The 18,147-nt window shown below is 40.2% G+C and overlaps 1 protein-coding gene across 1 annotated transcript in view; it reads left to right on the plus strand.

Moving 5' to 3' along the window:
- The first annotated feature begins 624 nt into the window (after positions 1 to 624).
- Positions 625 to 18,147, plus strand: part of LOC147667242 (disintegrin and metalloproteinase domain-containing protein 12-like) — a 705,308-nt gene continuing 687,785 nt past the window's right edge. The window contains exon 1 of the mRNA XM_086948820.1: positions 625 to 734. The gene's annotated coding sequence lies outside the window, so the exon portion shown is untranslated. The remainder of the gene's footprint in view (positions 735 to 18,147) is intronic.

Consider the following 18,147-nt stretch of genomic DNA (forward strand, 5'->3'; position numbering starts at 1 on the left):
CACAGTCATTGCTCGCACACTACATAGACCCATTTTCGTCTTAGCCACAAATCTACCTAAGTGATGCTACCATACTCATGACTTGCTGACCTTTATGCCACCCTTGTTGCAAAGACCCTTAGTGAGGGGTGCCAGGAAAATCCAAAGAATGACAAATTTTACAAGATGCACTATTGCTGCCGTGGCATCTGTCCCTCCATACTCTACAGCAGGGTTCTCCAAAGTTGGTCCTGGAGGGCCGGATCCATGCCAGGTTTTTAAGATAACTACGTTTAACTAAATGGGGATATGCTAAAATTCTGGCATGGATCCAGCCCTCCAGGACCGACTTCGCAGAACCCTGCTCTGAAGTCTAGGCTACAGTCAGGATGCAATGCTCATTCCAGTGATCAAAAACTACCATCCATAAAAAATAATAATAGGTGAGCCTCCTCAGTTGTGTCCTTCGACTTACTGCACATTGATGTACAATCTGATGGTACAATGTCATAGCAAAGATGGTGTGTTATTATTTTGTACATTAACAAGACCATTAATTCTTCTCTTTTAGGGGATTTCTTTCATTAGAAAATAAGACATATGTTTTGGAACCACTGGCATACTCAGAACAAGAACACAGGATTTTCCTGGCAGAAAATGTGAACATTGTTCCAGGATCATGTGGATACAATTTAAACCACTCAGGAAGATCAATAGATGACACTGTACATTTGTCTCATTGGCTCACAAGCAAGGTAAGAATTGACTTTAATGATATACATTTCTCAAAAGCATGCACACATTAAAAACGAGTTAAGTGATAAAATACATTTAAGTTCAACATGAAAACCAGGCGTTGGTCTTGCTGTTTATCAGATAACTTTACCAGGTATTCATACGCTGACAATCCTGGAACAATGTCTTATTTATGGGATGCATAGTTATTGATGAAAAGAGTTTGAAGGCTTATTTTCATGATGTATGGCCAATTGTATTAGTCTGCTGGAAGGAAGTACTGAATACAAACATGTATATGACCTGTGGCAGTGATTTAAGACGTTGTTTGTCAATCTAATCAATTTATTTATTTGATAATAAGAGCATAAAGACAATGTTAAACAGTGAAAAACATACAATAAATATAATTTAAAAAACACACACCGTACTAAGTAGATTAATTAATTAATAACTCGTCCTCTTTCTTTAAATTCTATCTTTAAAAACATATTTGTTGCATACTTTCAATTGTCTAACCTTCACTACTGTAACTTTTTGTCAGTCGGGTTTCTTTATTCAGCTTAATAGCCATAAAAGATAATAAATTACAATTAAACATTTATGAAATCTTAACAATAATAAATGAATACTAAAACATCCATAATATTGACAGCTAGAATACAATACATAGAAACATAAATGAAATATCAAATGTAGTTAAGAAAAACATCCATTCTTTCATCTTTTCCTGAAACTAAGAACTTGAGATATAAAACTAGTTACAATAAGGCATCAATGTGTGTTAGCTAAAAGTTGGAGGTGATGAAAACAATCTTTGTAAGATCTAAAACCAAGGGTGCTTAAAAAAGGGTAACAAATATGTGTCTAGGGTAGTCATAAAATTTTCAAAAGAACATACAATGTACTGTTGATTGCTTAGAAATGCTATCACAAGGACAAGGGGTGAGATATTGAAACCAAGTACCATGGTTGGGAAAAGCTACAATAAAGTGCAGGGTGTTGAGTCTAAAACAGTTAGATAAAATCTGTGTTCATTATTAGTAACCCAAGTTAGATAACGTTCCAACCAATGACAGGACTGCACTGTCCTTAATTGTTGATTTTTTTATCAAATCTATCATGGTTTTTTTGCCATTGAGATCTTTAAATAATGCTACAAGTGTAATGTTGTATCATGGAGATTTAAAACAGAATGCACAATCAAAATCACTTTTCAGAAATTCATAGGACATCCATCTTCAATCAGAAATATACCTTCAAATTTAAAGATTGTATTCCTTCATGGCTGTTCTATCTATTGAGGATTTTCTTTCTTCTTTTTGAAACACATATGTTTTACTCCTAATCATTTCATATTAGGATTGCATCTAATGTTTCTCTCAATATTCTTCTAGTTATTCCCATTCTAGGTAATGGATTGAGTGATTTAATTTTTTTGCAGGCATGCATATATATTGTATTTCGTTTAATTACAGTTCTTTTTTTAAATCGACATTCTTTTATATTTATGTTTACAGTACCCTCATCTATTGGACCATAATTAGGTGCACTTTTGCATTCGCCTACATGTTGAACATCAAGTTCATTGAGTTTTTATTGTAAAGTTGTTATTTTTAGAAAAATATGAGCAGTTGGATTCAGTATTTTGTTTGACAGTTCATTGGTTCTTTCAACTTTTTGGAGTACACCTCCTCAAATCTGGTTATTTTAGGGTCCTTCATTTTCATTTTCCTACTTCTCTTTTTAACTTTTTTATAGTTTATGTTTATTCTACTTTTTCTAGCGTTCTTTAATGGAACAATGCTGCTATTGCTTTAAAAAATTAATTTCAGAATCAATTATTTAACATGATTCCATTCTTTGTCATCCTTGAGTAATTCCACAGCCTTCATTTGATGTTTGTCCTTATTTCTAAATAGCTCCACATTATTTTGACTTGCTTTTACTTCAGTCAAGGGCTGCTCATTAACTCGACCATCTCCTACCAATACGCTTTCTGTTTGAGTATACAATTTTTTCCTTACTATTCTATTGGGATGCTAGTGACTTTAAAATTAGTGTCAGCAAATCTATATTATGATCTGAGTCCTTAGGAAATTGTTTCCAAAATGTATAGTATGGACTCCAAACAACTGGTTAGACATCAACATAGATGACCCCAGTGCAGGTTCAATCACTGGGGTGTTTTCTCTTTTAATATCACTACAAGATTTGAACTGAACAATTATGGCAGAGAGCTCTTCCTCTAGGTTTGACAATACGTTTTCCATTGGCGAAAAATTGGGCAAAATCTGTGTTGTTTTTCATTTCCAGATTTTGTTGTTATCAGCTAACTATTCCTCTATTAATTGCCCTAAAACATATTTCTGACCACTTGTAGTTATTCTTTTGTCAAATATGTCTTCTCCTAGAGTAGTTTTACCACTAATTATATTCGGATCCATAGGATTTATTTCTCCATTCTTTTAAATGATTTGCAATAGTTTTGAACAATTTGGGGTTAGATCACTGAATTCAAGTAGTCTCAATTTGTCTACTGAAAGTGCAGCATTCATTTTACAGATTTCCACAGCTGTTATTATTATATCTCTAGTGCTTCCAATATGAATGCAATCTTTTAAATTATTTTGTTGAGTTATTATGTTGAGTGTTGTCTTCTTTATACCTTTACTTTATCCTTAGTAGCCTTGTTCATATTCTTCTTTATTGCTCTATGTCTTTGAACTTTCAATTCCGCATCCATAGGAATATTATGCTCACTTGTTTCACATGTAAATCATTTAAAAAGGGACTGTCAGATGTCAACCATACTGCTCTTTTATATTTTAACCACATTAGCATTAATAAATAGTGATAGCATGACTGTCTATTATAGAGATGGTTTTTCTGCTTCAATAAACACAAATGAAGTAACAGAGGTGCATATAAAATTGTGTCACACAAATGAATTCAGTCCTGCACAATTACACTGATCACTGTGATTGGTGCCTTCTCCAAATCAGATTTCGAGATCTGCCCTGGTCAGCTGCTAGCAGTGAAGCAAAGCAAACATCCAAAATGAATAGTATATGCCCAAAAGAAGCAAATATTTTCAAAATATGATGCAATCTTCACCAACTTCACTATCAATTGTGTACGCTGAGGCTCTCAAATGGAGCACTGTTATCAACTCTTACTCTAATTCAACCTTACCAGCATTAATATTATCCAAAGCTTATTATGGAGCTGCTTGGTTACATGACTCTATTAGACCTTGTTTGACTCTGCTCATGGGCTGTGCCTCAAGCAGCACCGAGCACCTCTTTAATGCAAGGGATAAGAACAACAGTAGGAAGTCAAGAACGCCACCTCCAGAAGAGTCCGGGGGTTAATCAATGGGCCAAACAGGCACGCACAGCACTGGTTTCTCCCGACACAAATGGGGAGAACAAGAAGCAACCAGCACCAGCACTGGGAATGGAGGCTTGATGGTGTTAGCCTGATTTGTGAAGTCATGTTGAGCTACAGTGCAGGCAAAATAGAAAAGAAGCAGGTTTTAGCTATCTTGGTAAGAAATGCAATAGATCTTGGGCGTATCAAACAGGACAATGGTCTCTAACTTGGAGAAAACTGTGGGATCAAATACAGTCGAGTTGCAGCTCAGCATGAGAAAAGCATAACTATGGACTGTATAAACAAATCATGTAACTATGTAACCTAACGCATGCCAACTTACTTCAAAAGTGCATAGTGTACAGGTGCCACAACATTTTACTTACTGTACTCAACTCCTGAAACAGGGCCAAGAGCTATATCAGTATTGTCTTCAAACCGGGGCATTCCAGCCTTTTCAGAGCTGTAATCATTCCATTCTCTGGACCAGATCCCTTGCATCCCTCGCAGACTAGACTCTGCTAGATTTGTCTTCTCTGACAGAACCACAAACCGCATGCAAGATACATTCACTTCAGCCAACCTCACCCTGGCCCCACTTAGAAAGCCTGCCTATACCATGTCAGCTCCCCAGTGCTTGCATTGTAAAAAAATAAGTGCCAGGGCTGGAGGCCACTGCAGCTTGCACCACACATTGCCGCTGCCATGTTGTAATGATAGTAACAACACAACTACTAACCACCACACTGTTACAAGTGTGACAATTCAGACTATTTCAGGCCCCCATGGCTTTAAGAATGGCTTACAAGATACTCGAGCAAAACAGTCCTGGTTGAGACCAGATGAGGAATCATCAACCTGCAAGCAAGAGGAGTTGGTCATCGCTGTTGTGTGGTTGGATCGCCACACAAAATCCCTAATAACTGGTGCAAACGTGTAATATCTTCACGGGGAAAGAACGTGGTGAAGGGCCTGGGAACCATTCTAATGAGAGATGTATTTGTACCAGTGTTGACCTTTCATCCACAGATGTGATGATTCTGTCCACTGGATGGCATCTGGGTGACCATGCATTCCAGTGAGATCATGGTGTTAACGGGGCATCGCTGAAAGGTGCATATTTGTAAATGGGAGTAGCCAACATGGTTGCAGTCCATATTGAAACTATGCCAAGGTTGCCCAGCTAGACTGTGCTTACCAGCATTTGTAGAGATCTTACCTGCATTGAAGCTTAAAGAACAACAGAAACCAGAGGCTAGTGGGCTCTTGGCACAGCAAGGAAAGACTGTGTTCAAACAACTATTAGCTAATATTGATAAACATTTAGCTGCTTGTTTTTTCTTTTTATTTGGTGAAAAGTAGCCTCCTTGGGGAATGTAACCAGCTTGCTTATTTGAACATTACAAACGTTATGAAGACCCTGATCATTAGAGGCACTGATTCATTCAACTAGCTGCACAAACAAGGATTGGTGACCCTGAAAATACTGATGAGAGGACCAGGGCAAGGAGTGGAGTTGTGAGCATTTGTAAGTTCCTGTGCGTGATGAAATTTAGGAAGAGAATGTACAGGTTGTCTCGGATTAGCATCCTCATACTTATAAGCAAAGATATAGAAAACCTTAAAAAGCATAGATAGTGTGACTAAGGTTGCATACTTGTAGTGATCTGTCATTAGACAGATATAAAGAAGAACAACAAATAATATCGAGAGCAATGTTCTCTGCTGGACATCCCCAGCGTGACAGAGAAGCATTGGTAGCTGTAAAACAAGTGAATGAAGCTCAGTTGAGGAGAGGCATGGGGGGTTTCAGGTTACAAGACAGTTGAGTAGTACTGATTGGGAATCGCAAAAGTTGCAGAGATCTATCTTTTCAATCAGTGTCTTGTGTGTATGCACAAATCCAAGCCACATCACCCCATCCATATAGAAGGTTCAGAGCTGAGACCAGCATAAGCAGATGAAACAAAACAACTCTGAGTGGACACTGCAAAAGCATAGCTAGCATGCCATACCTTATTTCCCCTTTCCCCTGTTCCATCCTTCCCAGTGCCACTGGAATCAGTCTTTGATGACAGAGTGTAGAGAGTGGCTTCTTAGGTATGTGTTAATGTACCTTTAAAATAATGTTTCTCTTATCTGATGTTCTGTGTTCTAGAATAATTCTGTGTGCATCTTACAATATACAACCTGTTAAGCAACTGGATAAGTCGTGGGTTCTTTGTATGGAAATAAACCTCTTCGCTTGTCTCTACTTCTATGAGTCGTTTGGAGTTATTTAGAGAATTAACTTCCTACACAGAGTCTGCAGGCTGGCACCAGTTCAAGGTGGAGGTAGGAACCGCATTGCTCCAGCTGGACTGCAGCACTGAAAATCAGTTTCGTGTCAGTGCCACCCCACCTTTGAAATCCAGAGCACCCCCGGAATTAATGTCTCTGGGCAGAGGGAAGGGGCCTGCTAACTCAGCTGGTGCTGAATAAGCGGGTGTTCAGAGTGGAAAAGTAAAACACTGAGGTTCCACCGAGAAATGGGGAATTACACGGCGAATTGGTCAGCTTAGGTCCTTTTTGCCAATAATAACGCATTCGTCTACTGCATTTTCCACTGGAGTTTTTGGCAGTTCTGAACATCCAACGGCTCCGTGGCTAACAACGCAGACCGCTGGGTTTCCACTGACCTCATCATTTCCAGCGGGACCAGTAAAAGCTCGGCCGCCAACCGAAATACCAGAGAACTTATAAAAAAGGCCTTAAAAAGCAGAATAGTCCTAAGAACTGGATTTACTAATATTCAAGGTAAAGAAAGTCTGCATTTATTCATCGCAGTAAATTATTATGCTGTTGTTTGTGAAGACCAGAAGCTGTTCGGATTGGTGGCGTTTTGTCTACCACTACACAACTAGACAAAAAGGTGCCTTCGCTTTGGTGCAGGTGGAAGGCTGTCGTGGGGAGGTTACAGAAGATGGGAAGTAGCCGGTCCAATATTTCTGTATGAAAATGTTACCAGACTAGAAAGGAAGTGACATACGATCGGTGTTAATGTATAGGATTTTTTCATATGATTTTACAAGAGCCGCTACACTTCACATCAATGCTATGGGAATCAGAAGAATTGTTTTGTACGAGTTTTTTTTATAAGTTGTGCAATGTTCATGTATGTCCCTTGTCCAAGTGAATGTCTGGTAGTTACCAAGGTAGAAGTATGTGTGTCAGATCAGCCTTGACAATCTGCCAAGGACATATGAATTCTCAGAGAACATTTTTAACCAGGTTACGGTGTAAGAAGGTATAGGATAGGTGTTCATATTAGCTCAATTTGAGCCGGTGGTATCCGGTGCGGCACCAGCACTTAATTATCAGCTCCGGGATTGTGACAGTTGGCCACAAGGTGGCGCTGTCTGGATAATTTCGAAATGACCACAGCAACAGTTAATTAGTAATTCAATATACAATGAAAATGAATCACACCTGCTGCACAAAGCATTCTTACTGCTTTGGGGGCCTGAAATAGTCCGAATTGTCACACCTGTAAGAGTGTGATGGCTAGCAGGTCTGTTGTCACTATCATGAGCAGCATGTGTGCTGCAAGCTGCTTGGCATCCTGACAGATCCCTATCATGTATTCTTTTTTACAAATTAAGCACTGGTCGAGGTGCATTTCAGCCGCCGAAGGGTGGACATTGCACGGTTCCTTACTTGCTTAGAGGATTAGCATGAAGACAGGTTAAAGGTTGATTTTTGAGAAACGGCAATCGGATGCCTAATACTACAACCTGTGTGTTGAACTATTTAAACCATATTTCAGGCCTTTTATTATACATTTTCTGAAAGCAGACACCTGAACCCAAGGCCTGTGCTTAGATATACCCCACTAGCTTCTTTTTACTGAAAGTTTAATATATTTTACGTGTTTTTCCACAAAAATGGATAAGCATAATGGTACTCAGTGGTTGTCAAAGATCAGCAACGAAAAGCTGTGAAGAAAGGTTTCTTTTTTTGTAAATGTCACAGAAGAGATAATTACGGTATTCCGAGCCCTCTAAAACATGCTGAATTTATTGAATGCATTTTTAAAAACGTACACTCACTTTTATATTTGTGTGTGCGTTTCGTGCAGAAAGTACAAAACACAGTATGCAAAACCAGAAAGCTATATATACACCTAGAATAACCAACGAGCGTTTGCATACGGGCTCTCTACAAACAAAACAAGTCTCAACAGGAAGGTATCATAAAGTTGACACATTTTCAACAAGTGGTTTACATGGCTCCGCAAACATGAGGTACAAATCAAGGATAATAATGGTAAACTAACTTTACAACTGAAAAGCACTTCAAAGCCAGTGTCAGCAGCCCTGAATTCAAAATCTGCAGAACGCGGATCCAATAAATAAATAAAAAGATAACCGATGTGATGCGAGAGAGGCAGTCAGCACAGTGATAAATGTTTAAAGTTAAGTGATTTATTTTTGTATGAGAGCAGCTGAATGTAAAACGAGTGCTAAGCACCCACATACAATCCTCTCGTTATCAAAACACTCGACTCCCCATGTTCCATCACTCGAGGTTGTTAGAGGTATCTGGGTCCCGTGCATAAGATTTTCTCTATTAATCCGTTGACCAGCAGTACCAAGAAAACTGCCCCACCCAGAGGTTTACTAGGCTTAGAAAAGTCTGACAGTAGCAAAGTTGGCTTTTCTGTATGATCCTCACAGGTTTTTCTGCCTTTCTCTGTTCCATATTCTTGCTGGTGTTAGGACTCTGTGCACTGCTATTCAGTGCCACAGTGTTTATGCTCTGGCCACTCAATGGTATTAATGCAGCTGTTTTCCCTCAGTCTATTCAACGTTCTTGTAAGGACATATTAGATGACACAGAAAATGAACAAATGGCATGGGAGTTAACTATCATAGGCGGGCTGCAGTGTGTATTTGCACAACTCACATACATGCCAAAAATACATGACTGTTAAGAACACCACTGTCATCTGGCAAGGCTGCAGGTTAAGGGCACTGCAGTAAAACATGTCAACGAAGAGTGTCATCACCATGTAGCAAAATCTATTTTAATTAAGCTTGGGCAGAGTTCTCTGAGCTCTGCAGTGCAGAACTCCATGAAGTGATCAAAAAACTCTACAGCTCTACACGGAGTTCAACAAGCCGTTTGCGCTGATTTTAGCACCAGGTATTTGTCCTGCACTTTAACACCTTCGATGCGGGTGACAAAGCCAGCTCGTCATGGGCGTTACGTGCGCTGCGCGCATGACGAGCTGGCTTTGTCACGTTACACGCGATTTTTAAATTTCAGCACGCAGCGGGAAAACCCGCTAGCGCGCATGCGGGTAAAATAAGCGCAAGAGGGTGCTGCTTCTTTCTGCCGCTCAAGTAGATGTCCCACTCGAGCGGCAGCTTCCTCAACGCGAACGGAAGGCTTCTCACCGCGAGCTGTAGTGACCATCCATGACCGCCTGCATTGAGAAATCTCGACGGGAGGTGGTCTCCAGTAAGATTTTCCTCGCTCACCAACTTAATGATGGTGAACAAGGAAAAAACTCGCTCTGTGGAGTTTTTGGAAAATCAGCACAGTGTGGGAAAAACTCCACAAACTTCCCAAGCGGTGAGGAATTTCACACCCAGGTTAATTTTAATAGCTACATACGACTCTCATAAAGTGTACCTTGTAAGTCCAGTAGTCAGGGAGTCCTAATTTAAAAAGTGGCACACTATCTTTTAAGAGTGTGCCCTCACATTGACTAAGGCCTCAAAGCTATTTCGCTGTGTTGGTGGAGCTACGTTTTCCATGAGGAAGGCTTAGGTGTTATTAAAATTGTCAATTTGCCAAAGTGCTAGTAAAGCCCTTTAAAGTTATTTCCATTCATAATTTTCAGAATTCTGATGTAACTGTGAAATCAGATTTTGGATAACTTGAGTACAACAGTAACTTAATAAAAATGTTCTTAAGGTTACCTGAGCTAGAACTGGCTTACAACAAGTTCTGCTTCTCATTGCACCCCCACAGCTCGAATACACATCCTTAACTGGGAGAGTTAATGACCTTGACTCAGAAGGCAATGGCTTGCTTCTGAACCCTGAAAGGTTAGAGTGGGATTAACTGATAATAGCTTTGCTGTATTAGCTATCTGGAATTGGACACAAACAGTTGCCAGAACAAAAGACAGCCAAATCACTACCTGTTTTGGTGTGAGGTTGCCAGGGAGGGCGTCATCTATTCTTCAAAGGACCCCTTGCTGGACAGCCAGGTTCCAGTCATAGTGGGGGATAAAATCAGTTTACATATCAAGTGGTTCAAGAGCTCTTCTAAATAGGTCACCACCAGTCAAGAATCTGAAGACAGTCTTTGCTGGTGGCACAAGGGTTCTGCCATGGACATCATTTAGGGGTCGCAGCTTCCTTGTTTTCAGCTAATTTTTAATTACAATAACAATGAATAACTGTATATTGTTCACTGTAAGTGTAGTAAAAACTAGAGCATAGGTAGAGTAAAAATGTTTTTAAATGTATGTTGTGTGCTTGCTTGTGGGTTAGAAAGTGTTTGTGTGTGAGAGGGAATGTTCATGTGCAAGCCTATGTGTATGTGAGAACATGTATGTGAGTGAGGAGTAGCTTTAATGAGATTAAATGTCAGTAAGTGAGAATGAGTGAATCAGGGTGAGTAAGAATGATTTGATTTGATTTGATTATGGGTTTTATAGAGCGCAACAGCTACCCTAGGGCATCCCGGCCCTGGTAACTATCATCCTGGAGAGTGGGCGATCAAGGGGGGTAGTGCTCATGGGAAGAGGAGGGTCTTCAGTTTTTTCCTAAATCTAAGGTGGTTTTGTTCTTGCCTCAGGGAGAGTGGGAGGGCATTCCACAGTCTCGGAGCATTGTATGCGAACAAGCGACCACCTGTTCTGGCCTTTCTAATTCTGGGGACTTTTGCAAGGGAAAGGGAGTTAGATCTGAGTTGTCTAATTGATTGTTGAAAGGACACAAGAGGTCTGAGAATAGGGGGGCCTTCGTTGTGCAGTATTTTATGTGCCATGCACAGGGTCTTAAAGTTGACACGTTCTTTGACTGGCAGCCAGTGCAAATTTCTAAGGGCCGGCTTGGCAGAGGTCCTTGCTGCAGTTCCTGTTAGTATTCTTGCCGCCGCGTTTTGTGAACATTGGAGTCTGTGAAGTACAGAGGCTGGGGCCCCCAGATATAGGACATTCCCGTAGTCCAGTCTGGAGTTCGCCAGCCCCTGCATCAAGAGATTCCTGGATTGAGGGGGGAGTAGATGGAGAATCTTTCGTGCCATCTTCATAAGGCCGAAGCAAGTTCCCGTGGTTTTCCTCGCTTGTGTTTTGAAGCTGAGGTCCTGGTCCAACCATATCCCCAGGCTTTTCACTTCGGATTTTGGGGATGGAGGGGATCCCATGCATGGTGGCCAGGGAAGGGGGGTGGGTATTTTGTTAGGGTTTCCCAGAAGAAGTATTTCAGATTTTTCCCCATTCAGTTTTAACCGGGATTCGCACATCCATTGGTGAACTTTTTCCAGGCAGCTGGACAGATTGGAGAGGGCGTTGTCGGGTTGGTTGAGGAACACGATAAGCTGGGTGTCATCGGCGTACATTATTGATTTGATCCCAAAAGGTTTAACAACATCCTCGAGAGGAGCCATGTACACATTAAAAAGTGTAGGGCTCCAGGGAGGATCCCTGAGGCACCCCACACTTGAGTGCATGAGCCCTGGAGATGGAATGTCCGTCAGTCACTTGAAAAGACCTGTCCTCCAAGAAGGATGAGATCCAGGCCAAGGCGGAGTCAGCCACTCCCAGCAGCCCGAGACGATGAACAAGGGTTGCGTGGTCCACCGTGTCGAAGGCGGCACTCAGGTCGAGGAGGATCACTGCCACCGATCCTCCTCCGTCCAGTATGCCCCTCGTTTCTTCGACCACGGCTAACAGGGCGGTATCCGTCCCTTGTCCAGGTCTAAAGCCAGTCTGGGTTGGGCGGAGAAGATGATAGGACTCTAAGAACTCGGAAAGGTGTTGATTTGCCACTCTCTCGGCGATTTTGCTAATTGCCGGTAGCAGAGAGATAGGTCTGAAGTTTGATGGGTCAGAAGGGTCGAGGTGTGGTTTTTTTATAAGAGCCTTTACCGTGGCTTTTTTCCAGTTTACTGGGACTGTGCCAGTTTCGAAGGAGGCATTGATCAGGTTAGTGAGAGGGGGGGCTATGGTAGAAGCAACTTGTTTAAGTTTACTGATCGGGGCTGGGTCAGATGGGGCGCCGCTTTTGACTTTGTGCAAGACACTAAGGAACGTTTCGATAGTAATTTGAGGGAAAGAAAGCAGCCTTGGGGCGTCTTGGGAGGTCGGGAGGAAAGAGTCTTTTAGTGCAGTTGTTGCAGGCGGGAGGGAGTTCAGGATTTTTTCGATTTTTTTTGAGAAAAAATCGGCCATCTGGTTGCATTTTGCGCCATCCAGGTCAGGAGGGGGTGGAGGTTCCTGTATTTTGGAAAGGAGTTTGACTATCCGGTAAGTCTCTTTTGCGGAGTTGGTTGCGGCTAGTATTTGATCCTCGAAGTAGGAGGCTTGAGCCGTTTTAAGTGCATTTTTATAGAACCTGATGTGGGCTTTGTAGCCACTTCTGTCATCCGAGTGCCAGTGCTTTCTCCATTGGCGTTCCAGCCTTTTGCCTTTCCGTCTTAGTTCCCGTAGTTCCTCGGTGAACCACGGTAGTTTGGAGGATTTCCTATTAGTAGAATGATGGTGTGAGAGTAGTAGTGAGTGCAAGTCAGCATGAGAAGCTTTGAGTTTATCAGTGTAAGAATTTGTGATAATGTGGCAATGAGTGCAAGCTTGACTGCAAGAGAGTTGGAATGAATGAGTGCAAGTGAGTGAGAATGCTGGAGTAACAGTGAATAGGTGAGAATGAGTGTATGTTAGTGAATGCAAATGGGCATGAGTGAAAATGTGGTTTCCTTGTGAGTCTGCATTTAGCCCTTGCAAAATACTGGTGTTGACACATTGGAGACAATTATTGACTGACAGAGCCTGGTATACTAGAGATAATACTTGGTATATGGGACATCCATTCTATAAGGCTGGCACACGCATTCTGGTGGTGATTCTTGGTATTGGCAAAATTGTCATGCTACCATGTTGGAAGTGATTCGTAGCTTAAGGGAAGAAAGCGGTGGCATATAGGAGAGGGACAAACATTATCCAATCATACTAAAGGTAAATTGTGACATAAGGGTCAGCCATGGGACATGGATAACATGAATAGCAAAAATCCAGGACTGGCATAGTATATGTATTGTTGACATAAGGGGGCACCAATGGCTTATAGGGAGCACCCATGGCAAAATGCTGGCCCTGACACAATGGAGGTTATTTTTGTGATTGTAACATATGGGGGCAACCTGATCACATTTTTTATTTTAAAACAGAGGGCGGGCAACTTCTGTGGTATGTCAATTTTCATTGGCTTTGCACACTGTGAAGGTGCTTATATATTTAATTAATGCTCTTTCATAGCCTATTGGTTTTTAGCAGATTTATGTGGGAAGCTTGCTTTAAAATGCACTGCTTCACCCATTTGTTGCAAAATTTCTTGTGGGGAGATGCCATTACTCCTGAACCCATTCAAAGGAGTGCGGTTCATTTGCTTTTCTCAGTACAATTTAGGGCAAGTATTGCATTACATACACCCACCACTTTCAAAGGGTATATCAGCAACCTGATGTAGCTGGACCAAAAGAGACATTTGTGTTGTATTTTTAAATTAATTACACAGTTATAATGTAACTTCAGTGATGTAAATTATTGTGATGTCATCTGGGTTAGGGTCAAGTCACATCACTTCCTGGGAATATTCAGGGTCGAAGGTCACATTATGTCACTTCTTTTGATGTCAATAAAGTCCAAGAGTATGTGATGTCACTTCCGGTACTCCTAGTATTCTGATGAATCAACATCCATGGGTTCTGTCACATTGAAACAGAGGGTCCTGGGTAATTTTACAGTTTTAAAGTAGGTCAAAGAGGTAATGTTCCAAAGGAAGGTGAGGTTATGCAAGGATATAGTTAGGATCAGTTGGCAGAATGTCTCCAATCATTGGCTAGTTCAGGATAAATCTGACACCTCAACCACTAACTCCTCAAAACAGTCACGTACCTGAAGAAGAATACCCTCCACACCCATTATTCCTGTTAGATTTAGAATAAAGGATTCAAGGACTTCTAACTCCTGCTGGCACCCAAGAACTAGAACTGCTTCCCAAGGGTCAAATGGCTGGCCTTCTGTTTGACTGCTTCAGATACACAAAATGCAATAGGACTGCAGGCAGACTCCCAGAGAGATCAGCTAGCCACAGTGGGCAGGACACCTTGCTGGAGGGAGACCTGGTGCCTATAGGTCTGCTCTGAGGAGCTTTGGGTTGCTAGACACACCAGAGACAACTTTCACCATAGAAAGGTGGAAATTAGTAATTTTTTACACTTCTAGATAACTGGGACAAGGTGCTGGGGCTTGCCCAGGAAGATCACACTCTAGAGGACAAGAAAACAATGCTTGCACCTCTCAAAGCTTTTTGCCACACAGAAAATATGTTTAGCAGGCGCTCATGATACAGGTATCTGACCTTGTGGAGTCCCATCCAGTTACAGCTTCCATCCTTGCTAAACTGGAGGATTTTGTCTTCCAAAAAGAGAATACATCCAAAGGTAAAACATTGGACTGGGGCAAGGTGGCAAATCCAGCCAACCATGAAGCGCCCTAGACAGCCACGAAATCCAACTGTGTCTAACTCAGAGGTTTTGGCACCAAAACCAGTGTCTTTAGTGGGAGCTTGAGGATGAGATATCTTATTTCAAGTGACATTCACTCGCCATAGCATTGGGCCTTCCCTATCTGGGGATTTTAATATCCTTTTCAGAGACTTGATCCAGTGGTAAAAAAACTTTGACAGGATGGTTCCAAATGATCAATATAAACACATGTTTTCTATGTTACAATATTAATATTCTTTCTTCTTCATGTTGGCTGATAAGATTTCAGCACGCTCCTGGGTAAAGGTCTACTCTCCATCTTCTCAGCAGAGTACAATTTTCTTTTAATCATGTGTCCTTGAATGTTGTGACACATCCTTTCTTGTTTTCCAACACATCTTCCCATGAATCATCCTCCCTCTCATCTACATCTTTTGTGTTAAGAACTTCTCTGTCAGTTGTCTAATACAATAAATCTCTATTCATTAACTAATAAAGAGTAACTTCTAAAAATTGAAAGGTCTGCAGCAAAGAAAAGCATCTTGCGCACAGGTTGTTTAAAGCGAAAAACAAGCATTTTTGCATTAATGTGCCTTCATGTTAAATCATAGCTTCTTCAGTTAGGACAGTTTGGGAATCCACGGTTCATTTCTATATTACAGGCCTATAGGTTTTAAGTATGGTTGCGTACTAAATTTCTTGTATTTAAATCACTTAATTTTAAAGGCAAAATCTGCACATTGTGTTATTTAATAAAGCATTTTTAATAATTAAATTTGTGTTAGCAGTTTCCCCCCACTGATGGTTGAAAAACCATTTCAATTTGTTCATAAATGAATCTTTTGGAGTACGCTCTCACTCTCTGTTGAACCATAACTTTCAATTTTATGTTTTCCAAGTTCTCTCAGTTTCTTGTATTCTCTATTCTTTTTCTCTACTAAATCTAATTATTTCCTAATCTCTCTTTTTTTTCTCCTGTCTAGACAGCATCTAACTGTTTTATATAAAGCGTATAAAGTTATCAAATAAATGCCTATGATTAGTACAAGCTTCAGAATGACTCTAAAAAGCCCTTCTCCTACTGTTGCAAATTAGTTACCAGCAACAGAAGCAGCTTTACCTAAATTTTCTGATACACTAGCAGTTTCTATAGGTTCTAGTTCAGGTTTGATGTCTGAAATGTTCTTTGCAAATTCTTCTGTCTTTCTACTCTCAACTGGAATGTATGAACAGCAATGCTGAGCTTTCAGTATCTTGCAGACTCCACCTTTCTCTGCCAGCACAATATCTAAAACTAGCCAATTATGTAAAACCATGGCTCTAATAGCCACTAATTCATGTTAACAGCAAACAAAGCACCAGATGTACTAATTGCTAATGTATGGACTACTGTTGACAGTTTTCTAATCTTTTCATTATTTAAACCTATTCCTACTGGTGGTATGATAGTACCAGAAATGCCTTTTACTAACTGTGCTCCATTATAAACACTTTGTGTATGTCTGTGGGATGGTGTCATAATCAAAGCATATATGCTATTTACATGGTACATTTAGGAAGCAATAAGGCTAAGTAACAAATTGCTTCCCAATTAGCAGATAACTGGAAATATGCATCTTGTCCACAAACAAAATAAACCCCTGGAAAGACTACTACTTCCCCTTTGAACAGGTCCTCCTAAAACCTCAAATGTGTGCATACAGCTAGTGATCCCATTGTTCCTTTTTTTCAAAGTTGTTTTCTTCTTTTATATGCTCATAGTTTACCTTTTTGTCATCTGTCTAATTTCAATTTTGGATATACCATTTTCTTTTTATATTCATCTACTTCTTTCCTCCAGACCGCCCTGAAAACATCATCTTTGTTTTTATATGAAAGATTTGAGCTCTTCTTCCCTCCAATGCCAAAACGTATGTCTTTTCTAAGGGTCTCATTAGGCAAGTCGAGGTATTTTCATATGCCTTGACAGTGCTTATAACTGTGGATGATCTAAAGAAATGCCATGTGGTGTCTTGCTCTTTTGCCCGTGGGTGTCAAGTCATACTTATTTTGAAGAGGAAGATTTGAAAAAATCATGTCGTAATTGTAAAAATAATATTCAAAATGTTCCTGTATAAAATAAGCTAAGCAGAATGCTACATTTAATTGCATAGAACAGAGGGGTGAAGTGATAAGTCACCTCATCTGCAGCTGAAAAAGGTAAATGTGTGCAAACATAACAATTCTTGCAATCCAAGGCTTGTGTGTATTCCTGAACTAATCTAGAATAAATGTTGGTTGAACACTATTCTTTCGAATAGTCTACAAATGAAGCTAACAGTGTTACGACTTCTATTAATAAAGTAATATCTATATTGATCCTACAACTTGGTTTAGTAAGGATACACATGTTTGTCTACAGTCACACCTTTAGTAGAATATAGCAGCAAGCAGATTCAATTCTCTGCTTTAAAGTCTACTTGTACAGAGAGTAAACCTTTGAAAATTGACTTGTAGTTATTTCATTCAGCTTGTATACAACAAACTTCATGAGTCATCCTTATCCCTACTCTATCTTCTTCTAAATTTGTTATCACTACTGCAACCTTAGACCTACGAATTCTTCTTAATTCTTTTGAATTGTTTTTAGTAACCCTTTTATTGTTTCAGTCTCTTTTACATCTTGACTTTTAACACACTTAATCATTTATCATTGAAGCTGCTTTCAGTCTCAAATTCAAATAATGACGTTCGTCAAGTTCTCAATTACAATGTGTGTTTCACATTTTTTATTTTAATCAATGCCATTTGCCAGTGTGACATATCATGGAGCTAAACAACTTGGAGCTCAATTCATCTGGACTTTTATTTTAACCACTAGCCACATTTCTCATATAGAAATCCATTAAGGTGCTGAATTCCATCAACAAGGTACCTTTGCTCTTTTGAATCTCATTAGTGTCTGCTGATCCTCCTCTGTGTCACTTATACTGCTAGATTCTATTTCTTTGATGATTGCAGGCAGTATACATTTGATTCACACACCTTAACCTAATCGTCTTTTACCACTTTGCCATTCAAATCTCCAAATTTGTCCTTCTTTCCTCACACTTATTCCTTCACTCAACTGCCTTGGTGGTACTCCAACAGTTTCTTCAGAAGGTAAAGAGGTTTTTAAAATTGTACAGTCTTTTTTTAAACCGCGATGTATAGAGAGGGAGGTCCCCCCGTCTACAGCACTCTGTGATGAAATCTCGACGTTTTTCAACGATAAAATACTAAAAGTATATGATTCCTTTGCTCCCTCGAGACCTACTG

Source organism: Lissotriton vulgaris, unplaced genomic scaffold, assembly GCF_964263255.1.
Source record: "Lissotriton vulgaris unplaced genomic scaffold, aLisVul1.2 SCAFFOLD_906, whole genome shotgun sequence".
Lineage (NCBI taxonomy): Eukaryota > Metazoa > Chordata > Amphibia > Caudata > Salamandridae > Lissotriton > Lissotriton vulgaris.